Here is a 14,598-nt window from a genome sequence, read left to right on the forward strand (position 1 = left end):
AGAGCTAGATGTGGGGAATCAATCTCCAAGAGATCATGACCTGAGCCAAAATCAAGACTCAGACTCAACCAATTGAGCCATGCAGGTGCCCCCAAAAGCATGGCTTATTATTGCCCATCACTTTCCTAGGGACTAGAGTCTAGCCCTTGAACTTCATATCAGCAGCTAAAACCAACTACCAGACTTCTCAGGCAGAGACCATTAACTGGCTCTTATCTGCAGCTACTGTCTGCCCTTTCTGGCTCTGCTTGTCATCAGATGATGAGTGGATTCGTTGGGGCCTGGCTGCTGCACCAAACACCCCTGATTTCCATCCCGCCAAGAGGATAGGCCTCACCACCATAATGGCCATCCCTAATCTATAAGAAAGTATGGCCCAGACCCCAAACCCTCCCAAACTATTCCATGGTACTAGAGTGGCCAATTCATAACTGATCTTGCTGTGAAATGAACGTTTTAAAAATATGTTTTCTAGGGGTGCCAGACTGGGTCCATCAAAAAAGCATGTGACTCTTGATCTTGGGGGTGGGTGTAGAGATTACTTACATAAATAAAACTTTAAAAAATATGTTTTCTTAATTATTAGTGTTATTTTTCTTTTTCTATTCAGCAACCTTAATTAGCTAAACTTCATATCATCTCACAGAACAAATATCATTAAATATCAAGTACCTTCCAGTAAAAAATAATTTCAGCATAACTGTTTTCAATAAAATTCAAGTATTACCTTTGTCTATTTTATGTAATTTGGCAACACTCAAAACTTGTAGAGGAAAAAGGTTTCATCTCTTGTGCCAGTTCACACTGAATGGTAGTGACAGTCTAGACTGCTATCCTCAAAAGAGCTGTCAGGGCAAGTATGGGGTGGGAGGCACCCGTGACCATTTAGCAATGTTTGCCATGGAAACAGAAGGGAGTGACAATGCAGAAGCCACATTCCTAACACTCCTGTGTTAGAGAACAGGATGATGGAAGTTGTCGTTCTTTTTGTAAACAGTGTAGATCTGGATTAAAATTTTTCCTGAGTGATATTAATTCAAACATTCATTGCTTAAATTTCATGAGACCTCAAAAATACACTAAGAACACAGCACTCTATCACTTTATTCAAGAATAAGGAGAACGTGGAGGAGAACTTCCCCATCCAAATCATAAAAAGAGGTCTAGTAGCAAGTGCCAATCCCAAACATTTTTGTATTTCCTATCAAATAGAGATTCTGGTTTTCATGCATTTCATAGGCTCCACTGTTATTCTCCCTAGAATGTCCTCTCCCCCTCTGGCGTCTGACCATGAATGAGACCATCCTAGCCAACAGAAACCCTGCCAGAGAGGCATCTAAGGTACTTCTCTCTAAACACAAGTGCCTTACGTCATAGCACCATAACTGCCACCCATATTCACTTACCCAAATATGTTACAATAACAATCGTCAGAGCTGAGAATTAAAACCACACCTTCTGCTGCCTACTCTTACATCTTGTATCCGTGTTACCATGTGACATTCAACAGTTGATCTGCAACCTTCTGAAAGAGCAAAGGAACTTGGTAGGAATAAATTTATGACTCCACTGGAAAAATATTTTTTCCAGGCCAATTTAATTTCTAGCAAGTGTAAGTCATCATCTTCCCACCCTATGCTGCCTCTCCTGCCTTCCCAGCAGCTAGGCACCCAGGTGGGAAGTCTGAGAGCCTTCCAAGATTCTTCCTCTTTCTCAGCCCCACACCAAAAACTAAAGAGCCATGTCCTGTACTATTTCCTAGATCATTTTTAATCTGATTCTTTCTCCCCATTTCTGCCCTCGTTCAGACCTCCACCATCTCCTATCTGAAGAGCCAAAATACTCCCAACTGGTTAGGCAACTTCAAGGCTACTAAGATCTAAAGATAGTATGAAATCCCTATTGCTATCTCTGCCCTTGTTTTAACCCAATTCAGTCCACTGTCTACAAAACTCCCATGGTTTTCTTTCCAAAAAGAGTAATCTGCTTACATCATTTTCCGGCTTAAAAGCCTTATATGGCTCTCCATCGGCCTATACAGGCTAAAAATACAAACTCAACAGTGTGGCACAAAAATGTCCTTCATAACCTGGTCCCGGTCAACATACCTTTCTGGCCTGCCTCATTCTCCACCACTCCCCCACACATCCTATGCTCCAGGCACAGTGGACGCCCACTGCAAAGAAGACAAACAGGTTCAACTTCACGTGCCAATTCCACAAATAATTGGTAGTGGCTGACTGAAACACAGCTGAGAACTCTGAAGCTGCTTATAAATTTAGCAGCAAAGATGCAATGACCGATTAAACAGTGTCTGCTTTTGGTATGGGGAAGTGGGCGTCAGCACAAATGCCAGTCTACAATCCACATACTACTGTTCTTTGAATAGCTCTTCCACATTTCTGCTTCTGCCTAAGTGTCCTCCATTTATCCCACTGCTCATCCTTCAAGGCCTCTCCAAAAAACCAGTGTCCTTTGTGAAACCGGACTTCTATCATAGCAGCAGTCAGGTACCCTCACCCTTGGGCTCACACAGCTTTCTGTACATACCTCTACTACTTCAGAATTACTGCAACTATACTGTAAATGTTAGTTTATGTACCTGTGATCTGCTTGAAGGCATGGGTGCCCTTTATTTTTCTTTGTGTCTTCAAATCTAGTACAGTGCACTTAAAGGCACTCAGGTACTGATGAAATGAAGAAATGAAATGGTGTAATGGGAGATTCCTCTAATATGGTATTATCACTAAAATCCAGGAACCAAGACAAGAACTACAAGACAACCTGTAGTGACTGTTAGTGTGGCATTCTGCCCCTACTCATCACCTATACCTATATACATCTTTATCTCTCAAAAATACAAGGTATTAAAGGAATATACTAGAGAGAAATTTGGCTTCTAGTTAAGACTAGGCCATGAGGAAAATGGGAAATATGAGGAAAAAAGACAGAGAATTAGTTTCCAGAAACTAAATATGGACCTGCTAATCCCACTATTATTAGGGATACGGACTTTCCATATAAATGACACCAGTCAAATCCTTATTGAATTTATACCAATATCCCAGATTGGTTTTAATTTTTTAAAGTTTGTGAGGTACACAAGGGAGATGTGTGGGGAAATAAGTTAAACAGGTGATGGGGACTGAGGAGTGCACTTGTCCTGATAAGCACCAGGTAATGTACGGAACTGCTGAATCACTATTTGTACACTGGAAACTAATATAACACTGTATGTTAGCTAGAATTAACAAAAACTTTTAAAAAATTAAAAGTAAAAGTAAAATAAAGTTTGCAAGGTGCAATCATTTTGGAAAAATGTGGCAGTATCTACTAACACTGAAAATACCCATACACTATGAACTAGCAATTCCACTTTCAGGTATATACTCAAATGCTACATTTGTTCACCAAAAAACATGTTTACTCATGCTCACAACAGCATTATCCATAATTCCCAATAACGGAATACCCAAATCTAAGATCCAAAAAAATCAAACATCCATGGATAAATTATGGTATATTCATTCATGCAAGGGAATATGGTACTAAACTGTGAATGAACAAACTACAACTATTTGCAACAATAGGGATCAATCTCACAAAGTTCAGAGTAGAAAGTTAGACACTAGGTAACATACTACTACTTGATTCTATACACCTACATTCAAATATAGACAAAACTTACAGTGTCAGAAGTCATGACCAGTGGTGACGCTTGAGGTGGTTGGTGACTGAAAGGGTTCACAGACAGTTCTGCTGGGATACTAATCACATTCTATTTCTTGATCTGTATTCTAGTTACATGAGTGTGTTCCCATTGTGAAAATTCATCATTTACGTACTTTTCTATGAGTTACATCTTAATTAAAATTTGTTGTTAAAAGAAAGACAAAAGAGGGGTGCCAGGGTGGCTCAGTGGGTTTTGATTTTGCCTCAGGTCTTGATCTCAGGGTCATGAGACAGAGCCCCCCATCGGGCTCCGTGCTGGGTATGGAGCCTGCTTAGATTCTCCCTCTCCCTCTGTCCCTCCTTCCACCTCTTTCTCCTTCTATAAATTAATTAATTAGGTGCATACCAATTTAAGGTTATAGTATCTTCATGGTGATTTTACCCTTTGTCAATGTAGCTAGAGTTGACACGTATATGGTTACACCAGCTTTCTTTTTTTTCAACTGAATAAATTAAGCCACTTTTTGACTGAATTCTGAGTGAATTTAACAGTGGCAGATCTGCACTAAAGTACATATTAAAGAGTTCTTCAGGCAAGAGGAAAATGATCCTAGAAGAAAGTAATGCAGGAGGAAACACAGAACATAGTAAGGGCAAACATGTGGGAAAATCTACATGAATACTAAATTGTACAAAAATATTGTCTTATATGTAAAATCTATGATAAACTAAAATACACATCAACAATCATAAAACAACAGAAGGAGATATATGAAGTTAGAATGTTCTAAGATCTTCGCGCTGTCTGGAAAGTACTACAGTAAGTAATTTATATATACTTTAATAAAAATTCAACAATACATGTTGTAAAGTAACAACTAACAGAATAGTAAGGGAATATACAATAAGCAAACTAATGAAAGGAGAAAATTTTAGCAATTCAAAAAATTCTTAACCAAAAAGAAAGTTAGGGAGAGAAAATGAATACAGACCTGGTGGGACAAATAGAAAGCAGGTAGGAAGATGGTATACTTTAAAACCCAAGTAATTATATTAAATATAAACAGAATAAGGAATCTAATTTAAAATTAAGGATCATTGGGCACCTGGGTGGCTCAGTGGGTTGAGCCTCTGCCTTCGGCTCAGGTCATGATCTCACAGTCCTGGGATCAAGCCCCGCATCAGGCTCTCTGCTCAGCAGGGAGCCTGCTCCCCCAAGCCCTCCCCACCTACTTGTGATCTCTCTCTCTCTCTCTGTCAAATAAATAAATAAAATCTTTTAAAAAAAATGAAAATTAAGGATCATTATATTACATAAACAACAAATCCTAAATATATCCTGCTTGTAAAAGACACACCTTAAATATAAGAATACTAAAAACTTGAAAGTAAAATTATGGGAAGGAATACACCATGCAAAGATTAATCAAACAAAGCTGGTGTTTAAAAAAAAAAGAACCATATACATGTCGACTATAGCCACGTTGATAAAAGGGTAAAACCACCATGAAAATATCATAACCTTAATTGGGTATACACCTGATAATACAGCCTCCATATATAAGTAAAAATGGACAGAATAATGCACAAATCAAAGAAATCACAAAGCAAATCAAAAAGATATTTGAATTCAATGATAATAAAATGCGATATATTAAAACTTCTACTCATTAAAGCATACCATTAACATGAAAAGGAAAGCTACAGAGTTGGAGATGATGTCTATAATATATATAACTGGCAAATGGCTTGTATTCAGAGTATGTAAAAATCATAACATATAAGAAAAGACAAAAAATATATATGTAAATTAATTAGAGGTTACCAGGGCTTGGGGGAAGTTGAGAATGCGCAGTTACTGTTTAATGGGTAGAGTTTCTGTTTGTGTGATGAAAAATTTTAGAAACAGAAATACTGGTGATGGTTGTACAACACTGTGAATGCAATTAATGCCTTTAATTAAATGGTTAAAATGGTAAAATTTATGTTTTATATGTTTTATAAGAAAAAAATACTACTGAGCATTGTTGAAGGGGAGCAAGGTAGGGGGATGGGGTGGCTGGGTGATGGACATTGGGAAGGGTATGTGTTGTGGTGAGCCCTGTGTGTTGTGTAAGACTGATGACCTGTAGGGGTGCCTGGGTGGCTCAGTGGGTTAAAGCCTCTGCCCTGGGCTCAGGTCATGAACCCAGGGTCCTGGGATCAAGCCCTGCCTCAGGCTCTCTGCTCAGCAGGGAGCCTGTTTCCTTCTCTCTGCCTGCCTCTCTGCCTACTTGTGATCTCTGTCTGTCAAAAAAAAAAAAAAAAAAAATCTTAAAAAAAAAAACAACTGGTGAGCTGTAAACCTGTACTTGTACCCCTGAAACAGACCTGTAACCCTGAATCAAATAATACATTATATGTTAATAATAAAAAAGAAGAGAGAAAGAAAATAGTAGACAAATAGTCAAAAGATCTGAACAGGAATTTCACAGAAGAGATATCATCATGGCCAATAAACATATGAAAAGGCACTCAACATGATCAGCCATCAGATAAATGCAACTCAAAATCATTATAAGATATGTACCATTACATCCCTTCCAAAAATAGGTAAACTATTCTCTTTAATGACATCACCAAATAGTATGGTGGATGTGGTACAACAGACACATTGCTAATAAGACCTGAAAAACCACTTTGGAAAAACTACTTGGCAATACCTTCTAAAACTTAAGAGACGTGCAACAATCCAGCAATTTTATTAGATATATACCTACCAGAAGTGCATATGTATATTCAAGAGAGTTTATAGTGGTGTTATTTAAAATAATAGCTAAAACGCTAAACAGTTCATATGACCACACACAGCAGGCTGGGTAAACCAATTCTGGTATTTTCATACAATTGAATACCATCAGCAATGAAAACAAACTAGAGCTACATGCAATAACAAGTAATTTATCTCACAAACACAATGTTGAACAAAAGAAGCTAGACACAAAAAACAAATATTGTAAGATTATATACATACAAAGTTTACAGGCAAATAAGCCCAATCCGTGGTGATAAAAACTAAGACAACCATTATATATGTGGAAGATGTGTGGCCTACTTGTAATGCTCCTTTGTTCAAAGTCAGCTTGGTGTTTACATGGTTGTGTCACTAATGATTTGTGCATCTTTCTGTAGGTATGCTGAACTTCCAAAAAAAGGAAAAATTTGCAAAAAACTGGGAAACGACCAAAAAAATAAGTTTTGAGAAGGAAATGTCAAAAGAAATTTTTTTTTTAGATATAAGAAAAGTGGCCAAAGACTGAATTAATACAAGATACAAAAAAAAAAAATGTTTAAGAAATCCTAACCAACATTTCATTACCAGGCTATCATCACTAAAACCAAAAAAACCTACTGAACTCTCATGCAACTACATGAAATGTGCTTAAACAAAAAAATACTGTTGAACTCTTACACAACTAGTTGAAATTTGCTTAAATTGCTTAAAAATTTGATGGGACATCTTCTTAATATATTTTCTTTGTATGATAAGGGCAATACCAGCAGCAAAAGAGAACAGGGTGTCGTGGAATGTTTATCCTTCATACACCTAAAAATCAACAGAATGCCGTGAGATATTGACCTGAGAAGGGCAAAGGCTGAACGAGATAAGCCCAATAAATTCAATGCATGAATAAACAGATCTTACCTTGTCTTGACCCTGTTATACTACCACTTAAAAATAACTTTTGTGTAGACAGAAGTTTGAATTAGGGAAAATATTACTAGCTTTCCCAATTAGTTTTCATTGCTTTATATAAATCAGTATTTTTCTGGTCCTTAAAGTATTCATGATCCAATGCAACAGTCTGAAATAGTTGGCCAAAAACAAGAACCATTTGCCCAATGATAGTTTAGTTTTCATCTCTTTTGTTTGTTTGGTTAAGACCTTTTATGAGCATATCACAAGAGTATATTTTATCCACATGCTATACTGCAGAGCAGTAATGAAAATGTATGTCTACAAAATGGGGAACTATTTCAAACGTGGCTGATCACCAACATTCTTCAGGGTTCTACTGCAGCTTTAGGGACACCTCTAGCCCAGAGTATCCACAAGCGCTTATAAGAGGAAGGCCGATGACCACAAGATTTGTCCAAACCAGTTCTCGACCATCTACATACCTCAGTCAATCCACACTTGAGTCTAGGCCACATTTCACTGACCTCCCCTCAGCACTAGTATATCCAATTGATATCCCCAATATAGGCTGCTCTGGCTTTTATTCCCAGGTATGTCTCTCTTCTGATAAACAGTGTGTACAGACTGCTCTCTCTTTACCTCTCTATTCAACTTGGCTCTATGGTATTCATTACATAACTGTTGAAAGGATGAGCATGGTAGGCAGGCCAATAAAAGTGAGATACCAGAAAGAGATACTTCATAAATCTAACAAAGTTTGAACATCAAAAATAACTAAACCTCAAAAAAAAAATTAAAAATTAAAAAAAAAAAACTAAACCTCGTAATATTTCAATTCTTCTTGCATATGAAAAACAACCCCAGTATCAACAAGCATAACCAGTGCTGAGCTCCTTAGAGTTATGTCTGATTGTAGGACTGTGACAAAAAATACACATCGTAAGCCTTAAAGCATCTTGTAGTGCCAGAAAGTGAAGACATGCTCAAAAACACAAAAGGATGGCTGGATATCAAAGGCACACAGGAGAGCGCTTGGGTGGCTCAGTCAGTTAAGCAGTTATGTGGCTGCCTTCAGCTCAGGTCATGATTCCAACCCACTTCTCCCTCTCCCTCTGCTGCTCCCCCTACTTGTGCTCTTTCGATCTTTCTCCCAAATAAATAAATAAAATCTTTAAAAAATGTAAAAAAGTGGGGGGGAGGGTACAGGAGCCAACCTAAAGGGAGCTCCACTGGCCACAGTTGGAACAATCTGAGCAAAAAAATAACATGGTAATGAATAACAAAGTCTAAAATATACACGATCCCAGAATGATAGAAATAAATAAGTAAACGGGGGCAGGCGGGGGGACCAAATCTTCCTTATGGAAGAATTCCAAATAATATTAAGCAATAATATTAAATTATATTAAAATTAATTCATATAAGATTAAGTAATAATAACAATATTAATTCATCTCTCCTAGAGGAGGCCACCTTCTCCAATGCAGGCTGGACTTAATGACTCCTTTCCAAAGAAGAGAATATAGAAAAAGGTAAAAACAGTAACTCTTTAGCAAAGAAACCTGGCAAACAAAGGTGCACATCACCAGTGGTGCCGTATGGATATAATGGGTCCCAATCCTATGTGATGAGAGGAGCCTTCCCCTCAGTGGTAATTCCTTGCCCAAACACATAACCCCAGTCTAGTCAAGAAAACATCAGGCAAACCTAAATGGAAGGACAGTCTACAAAACCCCTGACCAGTACTCCTCAAGATTGTCAAGTTAGGGGAAATAAGGAAAGTGTAAGAAATCATAACAGACCAGAAGAGACATGAGAACTAAATGCAATATGGTATTCTGGATGGATGTGTGAAACAGGAAAAGGACGTTCATAGAAATATGAAGTCCGAAGTTAACTAGTCCAGGGTTAATAGTTCTAAACCAAGTCTGAAGTTAATAGTAATGTGCCAATGCTGGCTTCTTAGTTTTGACAATTACACCACACTAGTATAAGATGTTAACATTAAGAGAACTGGGTGAGGAATTTCCTGTGCTATCTTTGCAACTTTTCTGTAAATCTAAAATTATCTCAAAATAAAAAGTTACTCCAAAAAACCCACTATACTTGGCAATAGGCAATATTTTCCTCATAATTTTAAACAAATATCTGGAAGAGAACAGTTTCTCTTTTTTCTACTTAGCCAACAGGAAGCAATTGGAAAACATAATATGGCTCTGATGACAATATTATGAAAGTGGGAAGGGAACTGTTGCCCTTTTATAGAATTTATGATGAAGGAAAGTGATTTTGACCATACAAATAAAACAGGCAGAGTGTGACTCGTCATCTCTTACCAACATATAGTCCCTGGTAGACCAATGATTGTTTTCTTTTAAAATTGAGTCAAAAGTCTTGGTGAAGCTAACAGCTTCCCAACAAAGTCCCAATTACTTACATACCCATATCTGTATATGACCAAACTCCCCTGTTTTCCTTTGCATAGGGCAGAAAAACAGATACAAACCACAAAGCATTATTTCAAAAATTTTCCCAGAAATGTCTGTGGCTACTCCCATGCAATCCAACATAACTAGAAGTACGCTGGAGGGTAAAATGGAGTCAAAAGTGACAGCAATCTTACCAATTATGGCTAAAATACCTTAATTTTGCAAATGACCATCTGCGCGCATTGTGTGCAGGGGCCTAGAAGCAGCCTATGTAAATGAGTGGGATCAGAGCTGAAGCTGCATTAACTTCATGGTAGACTTATGGCTGTGTTTATGTTTTATTTCTCTTCTTCCATGACTAGAACTTATCTTTACATTACAGAAACTTGAACATTGCTTGTACACGGTAGGAACTCAGTGCATTTAAAAAAACGTATTATATTTATTTATTTGAGAGAGAGAGAGGAAGAGGGCATGAACTGGGGTAAGGGGGCCAGGGAAGAGGGAGAAGAAGATCCCTACAGAGCAGGGAGTCCAACGTAGGGCTTGAACCCAGGACCCTGAGATCATGACATGAGCCAAAGGCAGACATTCAACAGACTGAGCCACCCAGGCATCCCTGCATGTTTTTACATTTTAATTAGCCCAACATATTGGGAGATATTGTACAAATGGAATAATTCTTACATATTACTACACCTGATAAGACATTTCACCAACCCCTAATACCATCATCATTCACCCCCAAACTCTACCCTGGACACATAATACATAAATCTCAAATATTCCTTTCATTTAATGATCAGGATGTTAACACTCAAGAATTATACCAAGAATGAACAAGAATTCGTGTTTTAAAACATGTTTTCACTAATTTCAACCTTCTCCACAGTATTTGGTCTCTCTTTAAAATCAAATAGGATATTTTTTCAAGACCATTTCTCCCACCAAATTAGCATGAAACTTACTAAGAAGCTTGACTGTCATGTCCTCTTTTCAAATCCCAAACAACACCCAAATGTTCCCTATACCAAGTGATGCCTTTATTAGTATGCACGCAGGCTTTCATTGTTCCTCCCAGGAAAACCTATTACCAATCCAACATTATTTTAAATCAAGATGCGGTCACAATTTTTTAAATGTTCTTTATACATCTAACATTAAAGATACATCAAAGATTTTGAAATCAAAATCTGAAATAAGTTATTATTTTAAGATGAGTATTATGGCCTAAGAGGCTGCTGAGAGCATACCGTGGTTCCAAGCAGGAATACTATTGTATTCTCTGTGGCATCCGAGGAAAAAAAGTTCTACTCTTGCGAAGGTCTGGAATATAACCCAAATTCCATCAATGACTCCTTCCTAAATAACGTGTATAATAACATGCGTTCCAAATGCCAGTGAGGCACAGTGGCGACAAAGAGCAAGCAGGCTGTGTATATGCAGAGGCTGAGTGTCTTTAACTTAATTAAAGGTGTGAAAGCAAAAACCTCATCAACCTGCATATAAGAAACTTTTATAAAGCTGTAAGATTTATTATAAGTACATAAACATTAGGGAAAATAAAAATGTTAAGTTAGACGCCTAAAACGAATCATAAGCCCTCTTGATTCTAAGCAATGTTTCCTTCTGTCATCACAGAAATGCTTCATAAAACATGCTGCTTAAGACGCTATATCATAATGTAATCATTTTTGCTCTTAAGATATCCTCTGAAGAACTAATTTCTCCTTTTGATCTCCTTCAATCCTTGATCACACTGCTTTTGTGGCCATGTTAGTATATGGCACTTGATTATAATCAAGTATAATGCTAAATAAAATGACTTGTTCTTCACTGTCTTCCCATTTTGGTCTCATCTCCCTGCCTTCCACATCTTTCATCATCTTCCTATTTCTCTTACAGGTATGCCTAATTTAATTCAAACTGAATATGAACATTCTGGATCAACACTGTAAAACGGTTTTAACAAGAACTGTTAAAGGTAAACACTGTTAAAAGTAAACAAGAACTAAAATCAATTACTACTACGCTCAACCCCCAAACAAGTCAAGAAAGCATGTGAGGGGTTATTTCTTTCTATGGGACTGAGTGGAGCAATACCACTTGTTCATTCAACTCAGCAGCAGAAGGAACAGTGGCCAACTCCAGAACTCACTCACTCGAGGATTATAGCTAGGATCCAATTCTCCACACTGAACACAACCCTGTGTACCACCCAACATCTGCTAGACCTGTGGTTCCCAACAGGGGAGGACTTTGCTCCCCCAGGGGAAATTTGGCCATGTCCAGGGACTTTGTTGACTTTCATGACTTGGGGGAGGGGATGGGTAGTTACTGGCATCCAATGGGTAGAGACCAGGGATGCTGCTGAACATCCTATACAGGCCCAGGGCAGCCCCATACTGAATTATTTAGCCAAAATAAGAATGAAAGACCCTGACCCAAAATATGTGTTCCCAATTTTGAATAAAGTGTAGAACAGCAGGACCACAGGCACAACAGTGGTGCAAAAGGACACAGAATTAGGGGAGAAAGCAAACTAGAACTTAGCAAGTATCTGCTACATAACAAGCCTTGCTTTAGTCACTTCACATGCATCGTCTCACTTAAGTGGTCTCACGTGAAAAAGTGATCTATTCTCATTTTACAGATGAGGAGGCTGGACTCACAGTGATTGTATATGCAGAGCTTAAGTGTCTTTAACTCAGTAATTAAGGGAGGTTAAGGAACTTATTCAAGGTCACTCAGCTAGGAAAGGGAGGAACATAAGGACCCAAATTCACACCAAATCTGTTTCTAAGTCTAGAGGTTAAAAGACCTGGATTTGATTCAAAGTCATCAATATGAATATAAGCAAGTCCCTTAAATCCCCTAAGCCTCCATCTGGAAATAACTCAACAGATAAACTGTGTGAAAATATAAATGCTGTTGAACGCCGACTACATACAATCCTATGAAACATCCTACAGTGAAAAAGTACTTCTTAGAATTGAGGTGTCAAGATTAATATTTTTTCCTTAAAAATAGAATGTATACATGTGCACAGAACTAAATTATTCAGCATTTTTAAGAATCAAGATGAAGTGTTCAGAAGACACTTCTGTGCCTTCTGTAACCATGCAACTGCTCTTAAATCCTAAGAGGAAATAAACTAACATAAGCAATATTTTAGTAAGAACTTCCTAAAGATTTATAATCAATCAAGCCTAAGGTGCTCAAGACTGTATCAACAGCTTTGGTTGGGCTCTCTCTCAACAACTGGTAGCAGAGATCATGAGTCTAAGGAAGAAGAGGATGGATTGCAGGGAAACTACTATTCTCTCCTAGAAGACAGAGTATTACATTGAGGTCAAGATATTATTACTCATACTAATCATACAAAAAAAACCCAATAATAATTCATTTCAACATGAGATTCCAATTTTTTTTTAACTATCGCCAGAATACATCTGTCTTGACAACTAAACTACTCGTAGGTCCATAAGCATAACTTTAACCACACTCTTCTGGGATTAAGTTCAGGAGAAAGAATGTAAACTCGTGTTTATTCCTTCCAGAAGTCAACACTACGAATGCCGCTTCTAAAAGAGGGTTACACACAACCATTTTCCCCCTTGAAATGCCAGATTCCAAGGCACTGCTTTGCCTCATTTTATAATAAGCATATCTTTGCATATCATGTTAATACACTATAAGTAAATTATAATACCAAGTATTTCCCACTAAGTCCAACTTTAAAAATAAACACATCAAACTAAAAACTATAATAATAAAATAATTTCCAGAGAATTATGAAGAATAGATTTAAATAAGTCAAAGTTCTAAAATGCCTTTACCTGACACACGCACACACACTTTAATGTTTATGGGAAGTGAAAGAATTGATAACTAAAATCTTGAATGCTTTTTATTTTAATCAATTTAGATAAGGATTTGGATTAAATGTCATTTTACTGACTAATGAATTACATCTTTCACCTTAAGCATTTTGACATTTCCATCAACTTTCTAAAAGTGAGGGCGGATTATTTCTCTATGTTTTTAATATACTTGCCTCTCAAAAGACTGAAATATATAAAAGCTGATAGGAGAAACCTATTATCAATCCCCTCATGATCATAACATCTCTGAGTAAGCGCTGGCTACACAATAATGTGTAGGTGATAATCTTGAAGAATTTACATTAGACAATAACCTAACTAAAACCCATTTTATGTTTATCTGACATCCTGTCAACTTTTGACTTGACAAGCCTGTTTTCTCATCGCAACAAATTTTAACACACAGGTAAATGGTAGTTATTTTTAACTTCCAAGAGCTAGAAATCATTATTTCGTCTCCTCCTGTTTCTCCCAAAATAGGAACATTCGAAGGAATTTGTTACCAAATTTAAAAAAAAAAAAAAAATACTATTAGCTGACTACTCATTCCGAAAGGTGTAATTTTCCTGACAGCAGAATTAACTATCCTTGACGAGATCGCACGTGAACCTTTCATAGCACCTACCACATCCCAAGTAAACAGCCCTGGCATGTAAGTATGTATACATAGCTTATCATGAAAAAGACCCAACCCACTCCATTTCCCAAACAAGACGGGGGCAGCTGTCCTATGACAGTCTGTGCAATTACCAGCACCTTGGGCAGGTCCGCGGCCCTACTGCGGGGCGCAGGCCCGCCCGGACGCCCTCTTCACAACCCCTCTTTGTGCCGCTGCCCGTCCCCCCACCCCCCTGTTCTGACCTACGTGGAGCCCCCGCTAGACCACAGGGCCAGCACCACCACCACCCCCCACCCGCCGCCCGCCGGCCCCAGG

The 14,598-nt window shown here is 37.8% G+C and overlaps 1 protein-coding gene across 7 annotated transcripts in view; it reads right to left on the reverse strand.

Moving 5' to 3' along the window:
- The window catches only part of SPIRE1 (spire type actin nucleation factor 1), a 183,287-nt gene that overhangs the window by 167,880 nt on the left and 809 nt on the right, over nucleotides 1–14,598 (reverse strand). The gene's annotated exons all lie outside the window — the stretch shown is intronic.

This window comes from Lontra canadensis, unplaced genomic scaffold, assembly GCF_010015895.1.
Source record: "Lontra canadensis isolate GAN:19392208 unplaced genomic scaffold, GSC_riverotter_1.0 scaffold57, whole genome shotgun sequence".
In the NCBI taxonomy this organism is placed as follows: domain Eukaryota; kingdom Metazoa; phylum Chordata; class Mammalia; order Carnivora; family Mustelidae; genus Lontra; species Lontra canadensis.